The 20,508-nt window shown below is 36.6% G+C and overlaps 1 protein-coding gene across 2 annotated transcripts in view; it reads right to left on the minus strand.

The window, feature by feature from the left end:
* Window positions 1–20,508, minus strand: part of WDR70 (WD repeat domain 70) — a 308,716-nt gene that overhangs the window by 266,858 nt on the left and 21,350 nt on the right. The window lies entirely within an intron of this gene.

The raw sequence follows: 20,508 nt of genomic DNA on the forward strand, positions 1-20,508 counted from the left end.
AACACCAGGAAACCCCAAATAAGGAAGACACAGGCACTGTCTTCATAGAGCTCAGAAACTACAGAAGGTGCACACTTGTAAACAAATAACTATCACAACAATGATCATTTTATCATAGCTGTGACAAGTACAATAATAGGAGAGTATCCTATGTCAAATCATACACAAAAATTAACTCAAAATATACCAAAGACCTAAATGTGACTAAAACTATAAAACTCGCAGGAAAAAAAAAAAAAAACATAGGAGTAAATGTTCACAACCTTGGGTTAGGCTACTTAGATATGACACCAAAAGCACAAGCAACAATAGAAAAACCAGACAAACTGGACTCCACCAAAATTTTAAATTGTTATACTTCAAAGTACACCATCAAAGAAGGTGACAGGACAACCCACAGAATGAAAGAAAATATTTGCAAATCAAGTATCTATAAGGTCGGATCTTAACAAACGGCACCGCGAAACAGAGGAAAGCTTCAAGTGAGCTTTATTAGGGAGCGCTCCTGGGCGAGGCTCACTGGTCCAAGAGAAAGGGGCCAGAGAAGTCGCACCCGGGCGAGGGTTGGGCAAGATTTTATAGGGGAAGAAGGGAAAGCGGTGTGGTGAATCTGGGAGGGTGCAGGGTATTCCTTATTTGGTGGTCCTTTTGGGTATCCTGGGGGACCATTAGTCCCGCCCCTCGAAAGGCGGGAAGGCGGGGCCGGGTGCAAAGTCCCCAGGTCAGTTCCTGGAACTGGGTGGTCCGGAATGTCTCCAGGTCAGTTTCTGGAACTGGGTGGTCCGGAGAGTTTCAGTCCGATGCAATCTGTGAATCTGATTGTGTTCCCCTGCCTCGGGCCAGTTGGCCTTACAGTATCTAAGAAGGAATTTGTGTCCAGAATACATAAAGAACCCTTATAACTCAATAATAAATAAATAACCCAACTGAAACAGGCAGAAGAGCTGAAGAGACATTTCTCCAAATAAGACATACAAAAGGCCCATAAGCACATGAAACAACGTTCAACATCATTATTCTTTAGGGAAATACAAATCAAAACCACAGTGAGATACCACATCACATCCACCAAGATGGCTATAATCAAAAAGACAAACAATAAAATGTGCTGGTGAGGATGTGGAGAAATTGAACCCTCACAGACTACTGATGGGATTGTAAAATGGTGCAGCTACTTTGGAAAACAGTTTGGCAGTTCCTCAAAATGTTAAACATAGAGTTATCATATGACCTAGCAATTCCACTCCTAGATATACACCCAAAAAAACCCAAAAACATACATCCGTACAAATAATTCTAGACAAATATTCATAGTAACATTATTCATAATGGCCAAAAAATATATACACTCAATGTCCATCAACTAATGAATGCATTTTTTTTAATGTAGTATGTCCATATAATAGAATATTATTTGGCAATAAAAAGTAATGAAGTGGGCTTCCCTGGTGTCGCAGTGATTGAGAGTCCGCCTGCCGATGTGGGGGACACAGGTTCGTGCCCCGGTCCAGGAGGATCCCACATGCCACGGAGCGGCTAGGCCCGTGAGCCGTGGCCACTGAGCCTGCGTGTCCGGAGCCTGTGCTCCGCAATGGGAGAGGCCACAACAGTGAGAGGCCCACGTACCGCAAAAAAAAAAAAAAGTAATGAAGTACTGATACATGCCACAACATGGATGAACCTTGAAAACATTATGCTAAGTGAAAGAAATCAGTCACGAAAGACTACTTACTGTATTAGTCCATTGATATGAAATGTCCAGAATAGGCAAATCCATACAGACAGAAAGTAGATTAGTGGTTGCCAAGAGTTGGAGGAAGGCAAGCAGAGGGAGAATAGGGAATGAAAGTAAAAGGCTACAAGGTTGCTTTTTGGAAGGATAAAAATGTTTTAAAATGAGTTAGCGGTGATGGTTGCACAACTAACTCTATGGTTATACTAAAAGCCACTGAATTGCATAACTGAAAATTATGAATTTGAGGGTATTAGTTATATCTCAGTAAAGCTGTTATAAAAATTTTTAAATAACAGAGGAATATAACTGACACACAAGTAGCATAAGGAAGGACGTATTCAACTCTCCCTTTGTCACTGAACGCTTTTAAAAGGAGAAAATGCACTCCTTTCACAATGAGAAAAATTGGATCCTGCAAAATGAAAAGGTTCTTCATTGATGGAGACAGGTCCGTCACAACGTTACCCACAGGGGCACTATTTACATAGACTACCAAGAGAATGGAGTTGTACTAAGTATTGACCAGGGTCCACACAGAAGGAAAAGCATGCGGGAATGCATGAAAGAGTAGTCATATTCAAAGACTGCTAATAGCTTGTATGGTTGGGGCATGAGACAAGTGTAGGAGAGACAACTGATGACCTTGAGAAGGAGAATAGGTCACAACCAGTGGTAAAGGAAGGCACACTGGTTAAACACATGTATTCTGGAGTAGATTTTCCTAGATTTGAAACCTGGCTCCACCGTTTACCATGGCTTTGGGGAAGTTAGTGCCCCTGAGTATCAGTTTCCTCATCTTCAAAAGAGGATAATAGAAGTAGGAGGATTAAATGAGTTATTTCACTTTAAGTGCTTAGAACTTTGCTGTACAAAGGAAGTATCCACTTACTGTCAGCATTATTGCTGGGCTCTAGATTTGAGCATACACTTATTTCTTTATCATAAATCAAACAAAAGGGGACTGCAGATACCGAACTGTGGCTTAACACTGAATTCCTGGTTTGTTAGAGCATCACTTTTTTTTTTTTTTTTTTTGGCCACAATGTGTGGCATTTGGAACTACCTGGACCAGGGATCGAACCCGTGCTCCTTGCAGTGGAAGTGCAGAGTCTTAACCACTGGACCACCAGGGAAGTCCCAAGCATCACTTTTTATGAGAGTAAAAATCAAGACTATGCCATTAACTCCTTCATTTAATTAAAAAAAAAAAATTTAAACCTCATTTGTAGCGTTCAAGGTTCTGCAGCATGCAGAGGTGAACAGAGAAATGGCAAAATTACTATCCAACAGCTGCCTGGTAGGCTATCTGAATCAACTTGGTGGTCTTAGTCTTATTTCAAATTCACAATTAGCTGTACTTCCAGCACTCAGCACAAATAGTATGAACAAAATGTCCCTCCAAATAAGAATCAAGGTCTATAGAAGAATTTTTTTTTTAAGTAAGCTCTGTTGGTGCTGCTTAAATATTTACTTATATGCTATTTTATCAATTTGGCACTTAAAAATATAAAATGTACTCAAATACAAACTTTATAATCTTGGTAACAGGAAAGTACAATTCTACTAAAAGACATATCAATACAGGTAAATATTAATGATTTTGTAAAGATTCTTTAAAAGCACTTTTTTGAATTAAAGCACTAAGAAATCTTTTTCAAAACTGACATATGCAAATCCTCCACTTTTACCCATGTAAATAGAAGGGGTGAAAGATCAACGGAGATGTTTCACTTTCAAATACTGTGTTTATACCTACTAACCTGAAAAACTGATCTCTGTTTTTACAGCTTCTTTAACATCTAGAGGAGTGCAAAAAATAATTACATGACCTTTGCTCTTAAGAATACTTACTAGTTGGGAAACAGAAGAAAACAAAATGAGATCAATAAATAAAGTAACTCAAAGTAAAACTTTAAAGTAATAAACTGAGAGTAAAAAATGGCGGGGGGGTGGAATTTAATTACACTGCATGCAATTTCTTTTTTAAATTTTAAGGTAATAGATAAAGAAGATGTGGCACATATATAAAATGGAATATTACTCAGCCATAAAAAGAAACAAAATTCAGTTATTTGTAGTGAGGTGGATGGACCTACAGTCTGTCATACAGAGTGAAGTCAGAAAGAGAAAAACAAACACCGTATGCTAACACATGTATATGGAATCTAAAAAAAAAAATGGTTCTGATGAACCTAGGGGCAGGACAGGAATAAAGACACAGATGTAGAGAATGGACTTGAGGGCATGGGGAAGGGGAAGGGGAAGCTGGGATGAAGTGAGAGAGTGTCATGGACATATATACACTACCAAATGTAAAACAGATAGCTAGTGGGAAGCAGCCGCATAGCACAGGGAGATCAGCTCGGTGCTTTGCAACCACCTAGAGGGGTGCGATAAGGAGGGTGGGAGGGAGACGCAAGAGAGAGGGGATATGGGGATATATGTATGCATATAGCTTATTCACTTTGTCATACAGCAGAAACTAACACAACACTGTAAAGCAGTTATACTCCAATAAAGATGTTAAAAAAAAATTTTAAGGTAAAATGAAACATACATGAAACACAGCCAAAAGGTGAAGCATATGTAGGAAGACATAAGAAACTGGAAAAAAAGAGAAATGAAAGCAAAAGATAAAAAAGAGGAGGATTACACATAGATAAATAACAAGTGAAGGACTTTGGCAGGCCCAATTACAATAGTATTAACAGAACTATGAAGTATAAATAATGCAACCCACGGAACGTAAGATCAAAAATACGAAGTGTGAAAAAAAACTACGGTGTTATAAGCAGAGAGAGTCAGGGGGAATAAAAGAAGAAGAGGATTTCATTACTTCATATAAAGTACTGATGATAGTAAAAATCCTTAGGTAAAGGGGAAAAGAAGTTCTGAGAAAGAAGATGTCCAAGGGATTGTTTGCAGAAATGAACAAGGGTTCTGTGAATCCAGAAGATAAGTATATGGCTGTAATAAATAATAAAGGATACAAGGGAGAACATAATAACTTTTTTTCATGATTACAAGATAAGTAGTCAACTGAAAAGGAGACCTAAATTTTCATTAAAAAGGGGCATTAAAAGGTTTGACTAGGGCTTCCCTGGTGGCGCAGTGGTTAAGAGTCCGCCTGCCGATGCAGGGGACACGGGTTCGTGCCCCGGTCCGGGAAGATCCCACATGCCACAGAGCGGCTGGGCCCGTGAGCCACGGCCACTGAGCCTGCGTGTCCGGAGCCTGTGCTCCGCAATGGGAGAAGCCACAACAGTGAGAGGCCTGTGTACCACAAAAAAAAAAAAAAAAGGTTTGACTAAAATATCTTAAAATGAAATTTTAATTTTTAAATAGTTTAATCTTTAACAAAAATTAAGTTGTAACTACATCAAATCTCAGAATACACTAAATCTTACAATCCACAAAGAATGAGTCAGGTATTACTTTATACGAAGTAGGGAGTAATTTTTCCAACTAAAATTTAGACAACATAAAATGACATCACACCGAGTAGCCCCTGCTCACCGCAACTAGAGAGAGTCTGTGCACAGCAACGAAGACCCAATGCAGCCAATAATTAATTAATTTTTTTAAATGGCATCACAGACTATACAGGATCAACTTTGGCAGGATCATTAAGGGGGATGTTTTTGCAAAAAAAAAATTCAAAACCTTCGTGAATTTTCTCCAAGGCTCTTAATCCCATAATATTCAAACCGTTTTTCATCCTTGTCAATTTTCTCTTTTTCAATTAAGAACTGGTCTGGGACTTCCCTAGTGGCTCAGTGGTTAAGAATCCACCTGCCATGCAGGCGACACAGGTTCAAGCCCTGGTCCGGGAAGATCCCACATGCTGCGGAGCAACTAGGCACGTGCACCACAACTACTGAGCCTGCACTCTAGAGCCTGCGAGCCCACAACTACTGAGCTCGCGTGCCACAACTACCAAAGCCCGCATGCCTAGAGCCCGTGCTCCGCAACAAGAGAAGCCACCACAACTAGAAGCCCATGCGCCACAATGAAGAATAACCCCCGCTCACCACAAATAGAGAAAGCCAGTGCACAGCAACGATGACCCAATGCACCAAAAATGAATAAATTAATTAAATAAATTTTAAAAAAAAAGAAGTGATCTAACTTAACTAGATCCTCATTTGACAACGGCTTTGAGTGAGGGACCTCCTTAACATCACTTCCATAGACTTAAATTTTACATCTGCGAGATTTGCAATTCACTATATATCCAGTATATTGATAGAAGTTTACCAGAATTTAATGCTGAATACTTAGATTTTAAAACAACTTGTAATTTGAGGAGTCTACAATCAGTCAGATAAAAAGTACCCTCCTGCCTTCTTCATTGCACTTAACTGTCCTTTGTATTGTCTGCATATTGTCTGCATCTTCCCCACTATACACTAATTACTAAAAATAAAGAAAATGGTCCATACTAGCAGTCATTCACATTGCAGGTGCACAAAGTAAAAACCCTTGATTAGAGGCAGAAAGGACCCATACTACGGACCATTCTCAGAAGGCACCTGAGAGGATACAAAAGCCCACCTAGAAATGGGAGCTTAAAAAGGTCTGCAGAGTTTTGACAAGGGAATTGTGGTAGGACTAGCCTGGAAGTGTAAGAGTAGAATATTCCTCCTGAGATTCTAAAGGTTAACTGTGACTATATCAGAAGTTGGCTTTGATTCCATGAAATGTCTAGGGGAAAGAGAGTAACTATAACCAGAGCCAAAGATGGCCATTCATTCAACAAATATTCCTTGAGTATCTACTATGTGCCACGTACAGGTCAAGCCACTGGGGATACAACAGTAAAAGAGACACTGTTACTGGCCTCAGGAAACTTAAATTACTGTGAGGAGAAAGACAATAAACCAATAAACAAAAATGTCAGATAATGGAGCACCATAAAGCAGTGGGATGGAGGTGGAGTACTTACATAAGGTAGTCAGAGAGGTAACACTTGAACAAAAATCCTAATGAAATGAGGGAGTCATGAGAAGCTCTGAGTGTTATTTCGAGTAGAAGAAAGACAAATAGAAAGGTTCTATGAGGGAACAAGCATAGCTGTTCAAAGAAAAGCAGAAAAGTCAACATGGGTAGAGAAAAGTGAGCAAGACAGGAGTGGAAGGAGATCAACTCAGAGAGATCTGCAGAAGCCAAGTCATGCAGCACCTTACAGATCAAGGCAAGGAACGAGGATTTCTTAACAATGTGATAGGAAGAAATTGCAGAGTTTACTGACAGGAAAGTAACAAAGAAAGCAGGGACGTGACAAGATCTGATACGTGTTTTTTAAAGTTTGGATTACTCTGGTGATCAGAGATATAAACCTTCTTCTTTGACCTTACAGACTTAAATTATAAAGAAGCTATCCTTAAAATTCCTGCCATTAAGCCTTATTCTATACAGGAATCTGTTAGTGATTTTAAAAGCTTAAAGATTAAAAAACAGGGCTTCCCTGGTGGCGCAGTGGTTGAGAGTCCGCCTGCCGATGCAGGGGACACGGGTTCGTGCCCTGGTCTGGGAAGATCCCACATGCCGCGGAGCGGCTGGGCCCGTGAGCCATGGCCGCTGGGCCTGTGCATCCGGAGCCTGTGCTCCACAATGGGAGAGGCCACAATAGTGAGAGGCCCGCGTACCGCAAAAAAAAAAAAAAAAAAGTTAAAAAAACAAACTTTATACTACTGTCATAATATTCTCAAATCACAAAAGAATAAAGAATTTTTCTACATTATTCTTCAAAAAAAAAAGGTAATTACTCCAACATTAATCTCAACCTAAACCTCACCTGTTCCAACTTTTAGAAGACATTGTTTATAAGATTCTTTTTTTCCTTCCACTGTAGAAAGGAGACAGTTGAAAAAAATGGATTCACGCCAAAAGCTAAAATGCTTCTACTGCCCCCTGGTGCCCATCTTAAAGAATGAAGACCTTCCCACATTAGTTTGGAAATAGTAATGAACACATTCACTGGATTTTGGAATAGAGCTTCTAGCATCCTCTGCTGACAGAAACTTGCAGGTGTAATTAAATTGCTCTGTTTTAAAGAACACTAATTTTCCTCTGAAGTTAAAATCATTAAGTTTCCTCACATTGTTTTTTAAAAACTTTTTTCTCCAGTCAGCTGCAATTAAATTAAAATTGGTCAATAATCAAATATTGGTAATGATGAAAACAACGTTAAAATCCAGCAGTTTTGAGTACTCAGTATGTGTCAATCCATATGTTAAGTGTTTACAGGCATCATGTCATTCCTCATATAGATCAACTCCTGAGAATAAAAGAGTTTTTGTCCACTTTTAATTCTTCAACCTTTGCCTATGCATGAGGGAAAGAGACTGACTGATACAGGTGGTTGGCAATGACCAAGGCCAAGGGATGAGAAGCCTCAGCCCAGAAGTCAGGGAAGCACAGTGGTGACCCAAATTGGACTCTCCACCACAGAACGTGCCAACCAGGGAGTCAGAGAAAGCTCATGGAAAACAGGTGCTCACAACTAAAAAGTCACTGCTACATCTAGCCTTTAGTTACAGTGATAAAAAAGCAACTTTCAATTTTCTGTAGGAATGGGAAATGGGACAGCAAGGATAATGAAAATCCTCAATAATCCCAGAGTTTCCATTTGATTATGTTACAACTTTCTTTACCTTTAAAATAAAAATTAGAATTATGCACATATAATAGATATGGTTTAAAAAGCATTTTTCACCTCTTTCCTGACTCTATCCCTTTAATTTTTGTTCACTTATTCAGTTCAAAGCAAAATAATAATATACGTTCAAATACTCACTAAATACTTCTAATTACTTAACAGTTGGTATAGTTTGGCAAAGTTCAATTATGGTTTGCATACCATTTTCATTTGCATTCTATTTGAAAGAACAATTTTATTACCACTGTAGATAAGTAAAATGGAACAAAGGAAAAATGAGTGAAAAGCAAGCTTGTCATCAAAAAAAAAATTATGACAAACAACATTAACACTTCTAATCCAGTGACTTCAGCAGCAACACTAAAGCAACTACTAACCAGCAACTGAAGTAAAATGCATATTAAAAAAATTAACCACAATCAGGAGCTATAGTTCTTAATGTAAAACAATCAGTATGTTCTCTGGTAATTTTCCTTCCAATTCTAGTGCTATCAAGAGCTCATTTTTTAAAAGTCTGTGACTAGAAGAGGGCACAAAGAACTATTTGGGTGACAGGAATGTCCTGTATCTTGTTTGGGATGGTGGCTACACCTGTGTATACAAAACTGTCAAAATTGTTCAAACTGAAACCTTAAGATCTGTGCACATTACTATATATAATTATACCTCAATCAAAACAATGACATTTTAAACTTTGTGGGACTGTTTTAAGAAGAGAAAACTACAACTTTTTTTTGCCTCATTTAAAAGGTAGGTTCATAAGCAATTATAGTCTATTCGATTAAATTAACTAATCTCATTCAACTGTGGGGCAGTTCTTACAATTATTAAACTATTATGTAACTAAATTTTAAGCTTAGGACAAGGCAAGGACAAGCCTTAGGACAAGGCTGTTACAAAGCAGGTGTCTTTTTGCATTTTCACGCTCACATTTTTTCTGTTCAGTCCTCTACCCCACCTTCCATTTTCCCTGTAAAAACTAGGGATTTATATGTCAAAAACAGAAAACACTCTCAAATGTCATAAAATGAGGTTTTCAATTATAAAAACTAAACACATTCAATTCCAACTGACAAATATTTACTCTATGTACTACATTAAAGGCACTACACCAGAGGTTGCAAGTTTTTAAAAACTACTGTACTATTTATATACAAATCCCTGTACCTAAGGTCATCACAAAGGATTGCCAAGGAGAGGCACAGTAGTTAACACAAGAATACAAGTAATGATTTCACAAGAAAAATAGCTTAAGTTTGTTACACAAGGGAGAAAACAGGCCTGGGAAGTAGCACGTGCAGCTAGCATCCGGAGAGGCTGTTTGAAGGAAGTCACGTTTGAGATGGTCTCCAAAGGCTAGACAGAATTTTAACAAGCAGAAACTGGAGGAATGGGAAGGAAGCATTACTGTTTTGATCAGTGTCCACTCAAAACTAACAGACTCTTTTGTCAGAGAGAATTAATGGGCAAATAGGAATCGGTGAGGTCTAATACATTTACAAATCAGGCCTTCTCTATATTATCCTATTTTAATGAGAGATTAGACATGTCCTTAAAAAAAATCTTGAATTACTGATAGAGCCAGTGCTAAATGAACAATGAATTATATGTCAGTTGTGGGAAATAATAAAAGAAAGTGGGAAGGAGGTAAAACTCTTTAAAAAAAAAATGACAATCATAAATTCAATTGAGGGAAAACTGCTTATTTTGTTTACAGTTATAACTTGCTTCACTAAAGAAGCACATTCTCCTAAAGTAAAAGCATTTAAAATGTACTTTCTTTGTTAAGATCTCTTACTGGAAATGCTTTTCTAAAGTTAAAAACAAAAATCCATTCCTATGCCTCCATTTCTTTATGAACGTTTCAAAGATCCTCTATATAAACGAACTTGACATGTATAGTTGAACTTGACTAAAATCTTAGCCAAGACTAGTTTTATGGAATCTCTCCTTAACAAAATGAACCATAAAGATTGCACCTCATTCCAGAAGAAATAAAAACAGTAGAATAACTAAATAGCAGGATGAAACAGACAGGAATTCAAATGAAATCCATACATGCTAATATAGTAACCAAATCCTAGTAGTTTAAAGATTGCATTAGTAAACATAAACTATGTCTTTTGAGACTTTGGAGAAAGGCAGCTAATATGTTCACAATGTGCAAAATGAAATCAAATAAATAGAGTATACATATGTATGTCATATCGATACAATATTAAAGGACTATTCACAATGCCTAAAAAGATTTAAAAAGTAAATAAATAATTTGCAATTACTATAAGTGAAAGTACCAAGCACTGAGTATAAATTCATGCACACTACATAGTTGCTAGTTGCTGCCCCCATCATCCATCCTTTGTAATGGAAGCACTGAATTTTAGCTAGAATCCTGGATCCCTAAAGTAAATATTGTATTTGTCATGTGACAGAAAGATATAAAGTTCAATATGAGTAGCCTTCTTTATCCCTTCTGCCTTCCTGCTGACAAAACTGCAAAAATAATGGCTACAGCTAAAGCGTCCATGTTGAAGCCCACACATTGATGATGGAAGAACAAAAAGAAGATCTTAGATCTGTGATATCCTGGAGCTTAGATCTGTGATATCCTGGACCTGCAAACTAGCCCTGGTCTATTTAATTCTTTATTTCATTTATGTAAGACAGAAAAAAAAAAAACTTCTAGCTGTTTAAGTCACTGTTATTTTCCATTTTCTGTCACCGGCAGCCAAATCAATATGTACTAACTGATATATAGGTTCACCACCTAACAAAGGCTCAAAGCTCAATGCCACTGGCTTCCCAGTATGGGAGACAGCACAGTAATGTTAAAAGCACAGACAGCCTGGGTTTGAAGAGAAACTCTACCACTGAATAGTGAGATAAGTGAGTAAGTGAATAAATTGGGCCAATTATTTAACCTCTGTGGGAAAAAATTTAATATTTACTGATTATTTAGTGGTTCTTACTTCTTTTTTGTATTGAAAAGCTTTATAGTGTTTATATTATATTTACATTCAGATGCATCTCTCACTAAGCTTACTTCTAATTTTTGTTGTTGTTCCTGTTGTAATACAGGTATCTCTTTTTCAATTTTAACCCTTTAAACTAGACACTATTAACCTGTTTTTTTTTATAGTTTGTTGTTGTTGTTTTTTAAAGTCTTTATTGAATTTGTTAGAATATTGCTTCTGTTTTACGTTTTGGTTTTTTGGCTGCAAGGCATGTGGGATCTTAGCTCCCCAACCAGGGATCAAACCCGCGCCCACTGCATTGGAAGGTGAAGTCTTAACTACTGGACCACCAGGGAAGTCTCTTATTAATCTGTTTGGATTAGTCCCTTTTTGTTGTTTGGTAGAGTCATATCAAATACAACAATATTCTCACTTCTTTTAATACTCTTGAATATTTCAGTTTGTTTAATTAGCAAAAATGTCTAGAATAATATAATAATGGGACAGCTACCATCTTTTATTTCTGATTTTAAAGGGAATACCTCTAGTGCTCCTTAATTATGTTTAACACTGACTGGTGGTATGAAGCATGAATGAATCATTTAATACAATATTAAAGTTCCCTTTTAGTTTCATTTTTAAATGTTTTTATTAGGAATCATGTTAATTTTTTTAATTCTCTTTTTGTTATATATTAAAATAGATGATCGCAATGATAAATACCGGGCACCGTTCTAAGGGTTCTATATATATTCATTCATTTATTCAATCATCCACACAACTCGAGTTAGGTGTTTTATTAGCCCTATTTTACAGAGGAGGAAAGAAAGACACAGAGAGGTTACATAATGCCCAAAGTCACACAGCTTGAAAGTGAAAGAGCTCCATCAGTCTTCAAAGTCCATTTCCTTAATCACTACCCTATATTGCCTCCCTATATCTGTATTTTGTCTCTTTTTATTGCCTGGATTACAATCATAGTGGTCCAGTCAACAGCAGAAGCTGATAGATGACTTACATGGCTACTGATATTGAAGTGATATCAGATTAGACTAAGGTGGTAGTAATGGAGACAGAAATGGAGAGATCTGGTATAAACTTTGAAGACAGAGCTAGTAAGACTAGTTAATGAATTAGAGATTGGATACAGGGTAAGAAGGAAAGAAAGGAATCAATAATGGTGACGAGGTTTTGTGGCTTACCCATAGCAAATACAGAACTTTGTTTCCTGTGTGTTTTATATTAACTTTATTTATGTACCTTGGTTTTCCTTTTTTCATTCATTCTTCCTAACTTATGCTTTCTTATAGCATTTCACTTCATTAAATCCTTTTTGGAACAAGGTAAAACACAAAAAAAAGTAAGTGTACTCACCAGTACTTAAGACATTTTATATTCAATACTGTTCTGTTTGGGTTTTTTCCTATGTCTGTCCTAGATTTTTGAATTAAGATCATAACTGCCTTATAACAGAGGACTGCTGTTTGTACTCCCATCATTTGTTTCTAATGACAGGCACAGTTTATGATCAGTGTGGAAACTGGAAAAGAATAGAAACGTATAGGGCAGAAATAAGCATTATCCTCACTCCCATAATACAGAAGTAAGCAATGGGAGGGCTTTTTTCCATACAGACGCAATATTTAAAGTTTTGAAATCATACTGTCTATACAGTTTTATGTCCTTTCCTATTGCTATTGAAAACTCCTATTAAACATGTCTAATGACTACATAATGCTTTTATATGACTACACAACAATTTACTGGTCCTTCTCCCATTATTAGATATTTATTTACATTATTTCTAATTATTCTAATATTTTAAATATGTCAGTTATTTTCAAACTTTTTTAGACATGGAAACTGTCAAGAGAAAGCTTTGAGCAAGACTAACATGAAACAGAGTTGACCTTGTTGAGTGTAGGGGAGGGACCCAACCCTACCACAACTGCCCCCCAACAGCATTCCACGGAACACATTCTGAAAACCACTACTATATGCAGTACTGGGATAAACATCTATGTACATAAAGTTTTTTCCAAACTTTCTTAGTCTAGAATCCTAGAAGTGATATTACTAAGTTTAAAGGAAATGAACATTTTTTAAGGCTCCTGATATTTAGTAATATAGTCTCAATAACTGACAGAGCTATTGGCTCAATTCCTAGAATACCTACCTCTTCATAGCCCTTCACAAAATTTGACTATTATAATTTAATAGGGTATAATTCAAGATAGGCATAAAAAGACATAAAAATGAGAGAGATTCAAAAGGCCAGGAACTTACCATCTCTCCCATGTCATCTTCAGAAGCAATTAAACACTAATGCTTTTCAGAGACATCAACCTTCACATATCATAAAAGAAACATTTTTCAAAAAATAAAAATCAAAATAAGTATTATTCCTAAGCTATCTGGGAGAAAGAATATTCTTATATGTTTTATATGAAAACTTCAAAGTGGCTTCATTAGCACAGAGAAACAGGGTAGCAATTCCATATCCTTGTTTTTAGGAAACATTATTCTGTAAGCAATAGCCCATGTCCTTAAGCATCCATGAGGCATGATACAGATAATAACCTATGAAGGTACCCTAAGTTAGTTAACCTATGACCCCAACTGTGACTATTTAAGTGAGCAGTCACAAGTGTTTTGCGAAGAGTTGCATCAGAATAACCTATGAAGCCTTTGGTTACAACACAAGATTGCAGGAGTTGAGGCAGGTTCACCCTAGTCCTACTTAATTGATTTCTGGATTACAGAACCTACAAATACATGTTTTTTAATTGTACCAAAGATGATTCTCACGTTCAGATGAAGAATCACTAGGTTATTAAAAATATTTTCCCATTAATTTCAATAATACTTGCTGAAATATCTGGCCACTCAAGTATGTAAATTTGGCTGCTTTCCTACCAAGTAGAATGTCTCTCTAAAACGTCACAGTGCTTTGCAAGTTTCTGAGCAGCAAAAAAAATCAGATTCTATTCTGGAATCCCCATGAGTCAAACTCACTTGCTGTGGTAGTTTATTTTCCCTCATCTAGGGAATGAGTACCATTACTTGCAATATGACTTGTGTTATCAATAGTTTAATCTTGCAACAGTGAGGAAAAGGGACTGAAGATCCTAGAGGCAAAGAGATAAGCTAAGTGACCACAGCAAAAGTTCAAGTGGGAAAGCAAATGCCTGAGTTTGATCTTAAATGCTGAATTTAGAATATTGTGGGGGCTTAAATATGGACATGTTTCATGAGTGGTTAGAAAGCTGAAACTGAAGTTCAAATGAAATGAGGTAATACCTCCAGTTGCTCTGAGTGAATAGGAGTCATGAGTACAGGAAGATGTAAGAAACTCCACCCAGGCCAAATATGAAATGTTAAGGTACACAAGGACATACCCTCAGGGAATGCTTATTGTTGGAGAAATGTAAGGAAATATGAAGTAGTAAAAGAGGCTCTAGTGGAAATGTAAGCACCACCAGAGCAGGGATTTCTCTGCATTATGTTCTGCTGTATCCCTAACACCTGCAAAGTACCTGACTCATAAGATGTGCTCAATAAATGTCTGTTGAAAAAAGTCAAAGAGATAGGCAGCAAGCCAACAGTATACAGAAATGGCAAGGGAAGAGTTTCAAGGAAGAAGAATTCAACATTGTCCAATAATGCAGAGGTAGGTACAAAATGAGAACTGAGAAAGGGTCTTTGGATATTTGGATTTTGTCACTGGGGATCTCTATGAAATGGTAAGAGCAGAAGCTGACAACAAAGATTCAGGGAGAAACTGTGTCGTGACGAAAGAGAGGTGGCAAATATAAATACTGCTTTCGAGACATTAGCTGATAAAGAAAAAGAGGAAATTGGACAGTAGGTTGGAGGGGAAACTGACTTAAAGGAAGATTTCAGTATGTTTGCAAGCTTAGAGCCAAGAGCAAGTAGAAAGAAAAAGGCTAAAACAAAAGGAAACAAAAAATACAAAAGGTTGATGGTGATGAATCCAAGTATGAGAGAAAAAAGGAAAGGAAATCAAGGGCACCTACAGAATGGCTAAGCCTTAATAAGTAGACGGGACAATTCTGACATATCCCAAATTGTAAAAATATAACTAGCATTCTGATATATAAAACAATCTCTTATAATTTTGCTTAGCATTACCTCAAACTGATTTCCTGAAGGAACTAAATTAAGTTTCTGAATCAACAAGCAAAGAATTACTAGGCCCTAAGTCCAACCAACCACAAAAACAAAATTCTTTCAAAGGCCAGAAACATTTGAAACTCAGCGTTGAAACAAGGCCCAACACTGCAATGCAAATAAAATGAATCATGCCACTTTGTCTATTTTCCACAATAACATTCATATTCAAGACAATAATCAACAGATTTCCTTTGCCTATGATCCCTAATTCTACAACTGTTTGATCTAGAAGGCTGCCCATATCCCACTTATCAAATATAATAAAGTAGAAAAGTTTGTTCTCACTCAGAACTTAAAAAACAGACTGACGTTGCCACTCATCTACTATCAAACCACAAAGTCTGAAAATCAAAGGCCTCCATTCAAGGCCAATATAATTTACCTGAATCTAGGAAGGCTACTGCAAAGCCACATTCACAAAATTTCAAAGCTATCTGCTTCATCCATCACCTCTGCCCTAGTCTTGAAAATGCTGGTTGTGATATATGTTGGAAAGAAAAACAGAAGGAGAAATGGAAAGGAAATAAGGAATCTCCCACTCTTGTTTTATCTCCAATCTAAATTTTCAGAGTTAATCCATTAACAATGGTGATAAGTATTGCATTATCAATTAGTGCATACTTTAAAACTGAAGCTGTTACTGGCACAAACCACCAACAGACTTGCTATGACCTGCATGTTATTTAATTAGCATTTTCTGTTTACTATGTTTACAAGAGGAAAGGCACACCATAAAAAGACTTAATGCTTTACTTCCAAAAAGAACCAGCACATAATCTTATAAAAAAACAGAAAGCTGTCATTCAGTCTCCTGATACACTTTAATTACAGCTATGATAAGATTTCAAAAGGACTTCTGAGCCCCACACCCACGCATGTTTTTCCTTCTCTGCATAGCTGCACTTTGGGTTTACTCACCTATCAGCTCCAAGTCAAAGGTCCAACCTTCATTAACCCTCTATTCTAGAGAAGTTGATTTTCCCATCTTCCCAAATCTAATCTTGTACACTGTGCCTTTGTTCCGGCCATTCACTCTTCCTAGATAGGAGGTGGCCTCCACTCACCTCACCCATCAAAATGTTACCCTCTACAAGGCTCATTCAAATTCCACCTCCTCCACAAAGTACAGGTATCCCCTCTTATCCCTGGTTTTTGCTTTCTGCAGTTTCAGTTACCCTTGGTATGAAAATATTAAATCAAAAGTTCCAGAAACAAATAATTCATAAGTTTTAAATTGTGTGCCTTTCTGAGTAACATAACAGAATCTCAAGCTATCCTGCTCCTTCCTGCCCAACAAGTAAAGCATCCCTTTGTATAGTGTATCCTGCCCAGTAGTCATTTAGTAGTCATCTGTCAAGATATCACAGTGTTTGTGTTCAAGTAATTCTTATTTTACTTAATAACAGCCCCAAAGTGCAAGAGTGATGCTGGCAATTTGAAAATGCCAAAAAGAAGCTATAAAGTGCTTCCTTTAAGTGAAAAGTTGAAAAGTTTTCAACTTGATAAGGAAAGGAAAAAAATGGTATGCAGAGGCTGCTAGGATCTACAGTAAGAACAAATCTCCTATCTGTGAAATCATGAAGAAGCAAAAAGAAATTCATGCTAGTTTTGCTTTCGCACCTCAAAATGCAAAAGTTATGACCACAGTGCATGATCTTAAATGCTTAATTAAGATCGAAAAGGCATTATACCTGTCCAATAATATATTTTGAGAGAGAGGGAAAGACCGCATACACATTCAGGCATACCTTGTTTTACTGCTCTTTACTGCGTTTTTTACAAATTGAAGTTTTGTGGCAACCCTGCTTGGAGCAAGTCTATTGACACAATTTTTCCAATGCATTTGCTCATTTCATGTCTCTGTGTCACATTCTGGTAAATCTCACAATATTTCAAACCCTCCACCAGCAAAATGATTACAACTCGCTGAAGGCTCAGATGATGGTTAACGTTTTTTAGCAATAACATATTTTTAAATTAAGGTATGTACATTGTTTTCTTTTAGATATAATGCTATATTGCACACTTAATAGAGTATAGAATAGTGTAAATATAACTTTTATATGCACTGGGAAGCCAAAAAATTCATGTGACTTGCTTTATTTCAGCATTTGCTTCATTGTAGTGGTCTAGAATCCAACCAGCAATACCTCCAAGGTATGCCAGTAACTTTTACTACAGTACATCATTATAATTGTTCTATTATAAGTCACTATTGTTAATCTCTTACTGTGCCTAATTTATAAATTAAACTTTATCACAGGTATATATGTATAGGAAAAACATAGTGTATATGTAAAGGTTGGTACCATCCACAGTTTCAGGCATCTACTGGGGTATTGAAACATATCCCCCTGGATAAGGGGGGATTACTGTATTTCTTCTCTGGATCTGATCTCATCAGCCTCATCTTTCCACTTCCCCTAGTAAGAAAAAACAGCCATGCACTAATCACATGACATTTCACCACACTATCATGTACTTGCACACATTCAGGTCCTCACTATAGCAACTTTTTTTCTCCTCACAACACCCTTCATACTTCTATTCTCTCTTCCCCAGTACCTTGCCAGCATTGCAAACTGCATTCATCAGCTCAGACAAAAGACCACAGACTGGGTGGCTTAAAGATTAAAAATTTATTTTCTCACAGTTTTGGAGGCTAGAAGTCCATGGCCAAGTGCCAGCAAATTTGGTTTCTGTTGCAGACTTTCTTCCTGGCTTATAAACAGCCAGCTTCTTGCTGTTATGTGCAGACCTAGCTCTCTAGTATCTCTCTTCTTATAAGGAGGCTAATCCTATTTGGATCAGGACCCACCCTTATGACCTAACTTAACCTTGATTATTTCCAAAGAGGCTCATCTCCAAATACAGTCACACTGAAGGTTAGGACTTCAACATATGAATTTGGGGGGCACACAAACATTCATAACAAACAAACGTAAGTCATTCTCACATATGATAGTTCAACCTAAATATTACCTACTCTATGAACCACCCAAAATAATTAAACACATCTTTTCCTTGTCCACCACACACTGTGGCCTAGATGTGTGGTTGCTGTTGTTTCTGATTACCCATGTATGCTTGAAAAGAAAATGCTGGATGAAGGTTCTATATATGTTCAATAGATAAAACTTGTGCATTTGTATTGCTAAAATCTATACTCTTACTAATTGCCATCTTAACAATTCCTGAATTGTTTCTGAACAATCTTCCATTATCACTGTAGGTCTGTCCATTTCTCCTTATAATTCTGTCAATTTTTGCTTTGATTATATTGTGTTAAAATGCACACAGGTTAAGGACTATCAAATTTCCCTGGAGAATAAATTGTTTCTTTTACCATTAGCTAATGACACTCATTTTATCTTTACATTAATTTTATAATACTAATCAGTTATCTTTCAGTTAGTATCTTCCTGCTATAGTCTCCTTTATTCCTTTTTCTTTCAACCTTTCTATGTCATTACATTTTAGATGTATCATTCATTCATAAGCAGAATATGCCTGAATTTTTTAATCCAATCTGAGAAGTTTTGTCTTTTAAGTGGCAAGTTTAGCCATTTACATCTATTGTGAATAATGATATACAGCTGACCTTTGAACAACATGACTTTGAACTGCAGAGGTCCACTTATATGCAGATTTTTTTTTTAGTAGTAAATACTACAGTACTACATGATCCACAGTTGGTTGAATCTGAGGATGTGGAGCCTCAGATGTGGAGGAACCGTGTAAATGGAGGGCTGACTGTAAATTATACTCTGATTTTTGACTGCTCAGAGAGTCGGTGCCCCTAATTCCTGCAATGTTCAAGGGTCAACTGTATTTGTATTCATGCTTACCATCTTATTTTGTGATCTCTATTTACCAAGATTTTCATCTACTTCTTTTTTCCCCTTTCCTGTCTTTTTCTGGAATGACTGTGCTTTCTTCAATGGCATATCAAGAGCATTTCAGTGGTATATTACAGACCAAAAGGGGGTACATTTTCTTTAGAGAATTTAAAAACAAAAATAAAATCAACTAAAGATGAGACTACTTTTTATTATCACCAGGTGCTGGCAATTCTAAAACTGTCAGTTTAGAAATTTGTTTTTTGCTATGATTAGTGCTGAGTTTTGATAACACATATGTAAGCTTCAAATTAGCATATTTTTATTACTTATCTTTTAATAAACATTGCATTCTACACGAAGTTAGTTTGGCGCACTCCCAGTTATACTATCTGCACCACATACATGCACAAATGTACTCAGCTACACACATGTTCAGATAATATTTTTAATGGTTCAGAATCATTCAAGCTTACTTCAAGGGTGGTTTCATATCTCCAATCCCTGGTGTACTTCATGTTCTTGCATTTAAACAGTAGGTTCAAAATAAACAATGATTATAAAGTCAAAGAAACAAAAAGAGTCTTCCATTCTGCTATACTTTCAATGCCAGGAGGAAAAGACAAAAGATGGTACACTAGGTTGGCAGAAGAATTCAAAATGGGAATGTTTAAACACCTCAATTGCTTTCATCACTTACTGACAACATATGCCATTATTTAGCCATTTTCTCCGATTTTTACAGAAGAAACTTTAGAAGTTTTTACCAAATATATTAGATAATGATGGATTTTCTGGAAGAAGAGATTTTAATGAAAGTGTTTTAAGAACAGAGATATTTAAAAGCCACTAGGACTGACATCAAAAGAAAAATGATATGGTCAACACTGCAGTTTCAGGAATTTATTGTAAAACAAAATTTTTAATGAAACTGCCTGATTTATCCTTATGTTCCTCTATTCCTAATTTTACATACACACACATACACATGTGTGCATGAAAAGCTTTCTTTAATAAACTATGAATAGACATAGAATGACCAATTTGGTATACTGTGTAGTAAACACAAATAAGCAAAGAATGACCATTTTGATGAAGTCACTGACCGATCTGCAAAGGTTGTCA

Source organism: Orcinus orca, chromosome 3 (genome assembly GCF_937001465.1).
Source record: "Orcinus orca chromosome 3, mOrcOrc1.1, whole genome shotgun sequence".
NCBI lineage: Eukaryota > Metazoa > Chordata > Mammalia > Artiodactyla > Delphinidae > Orcinus > Orcinus orca.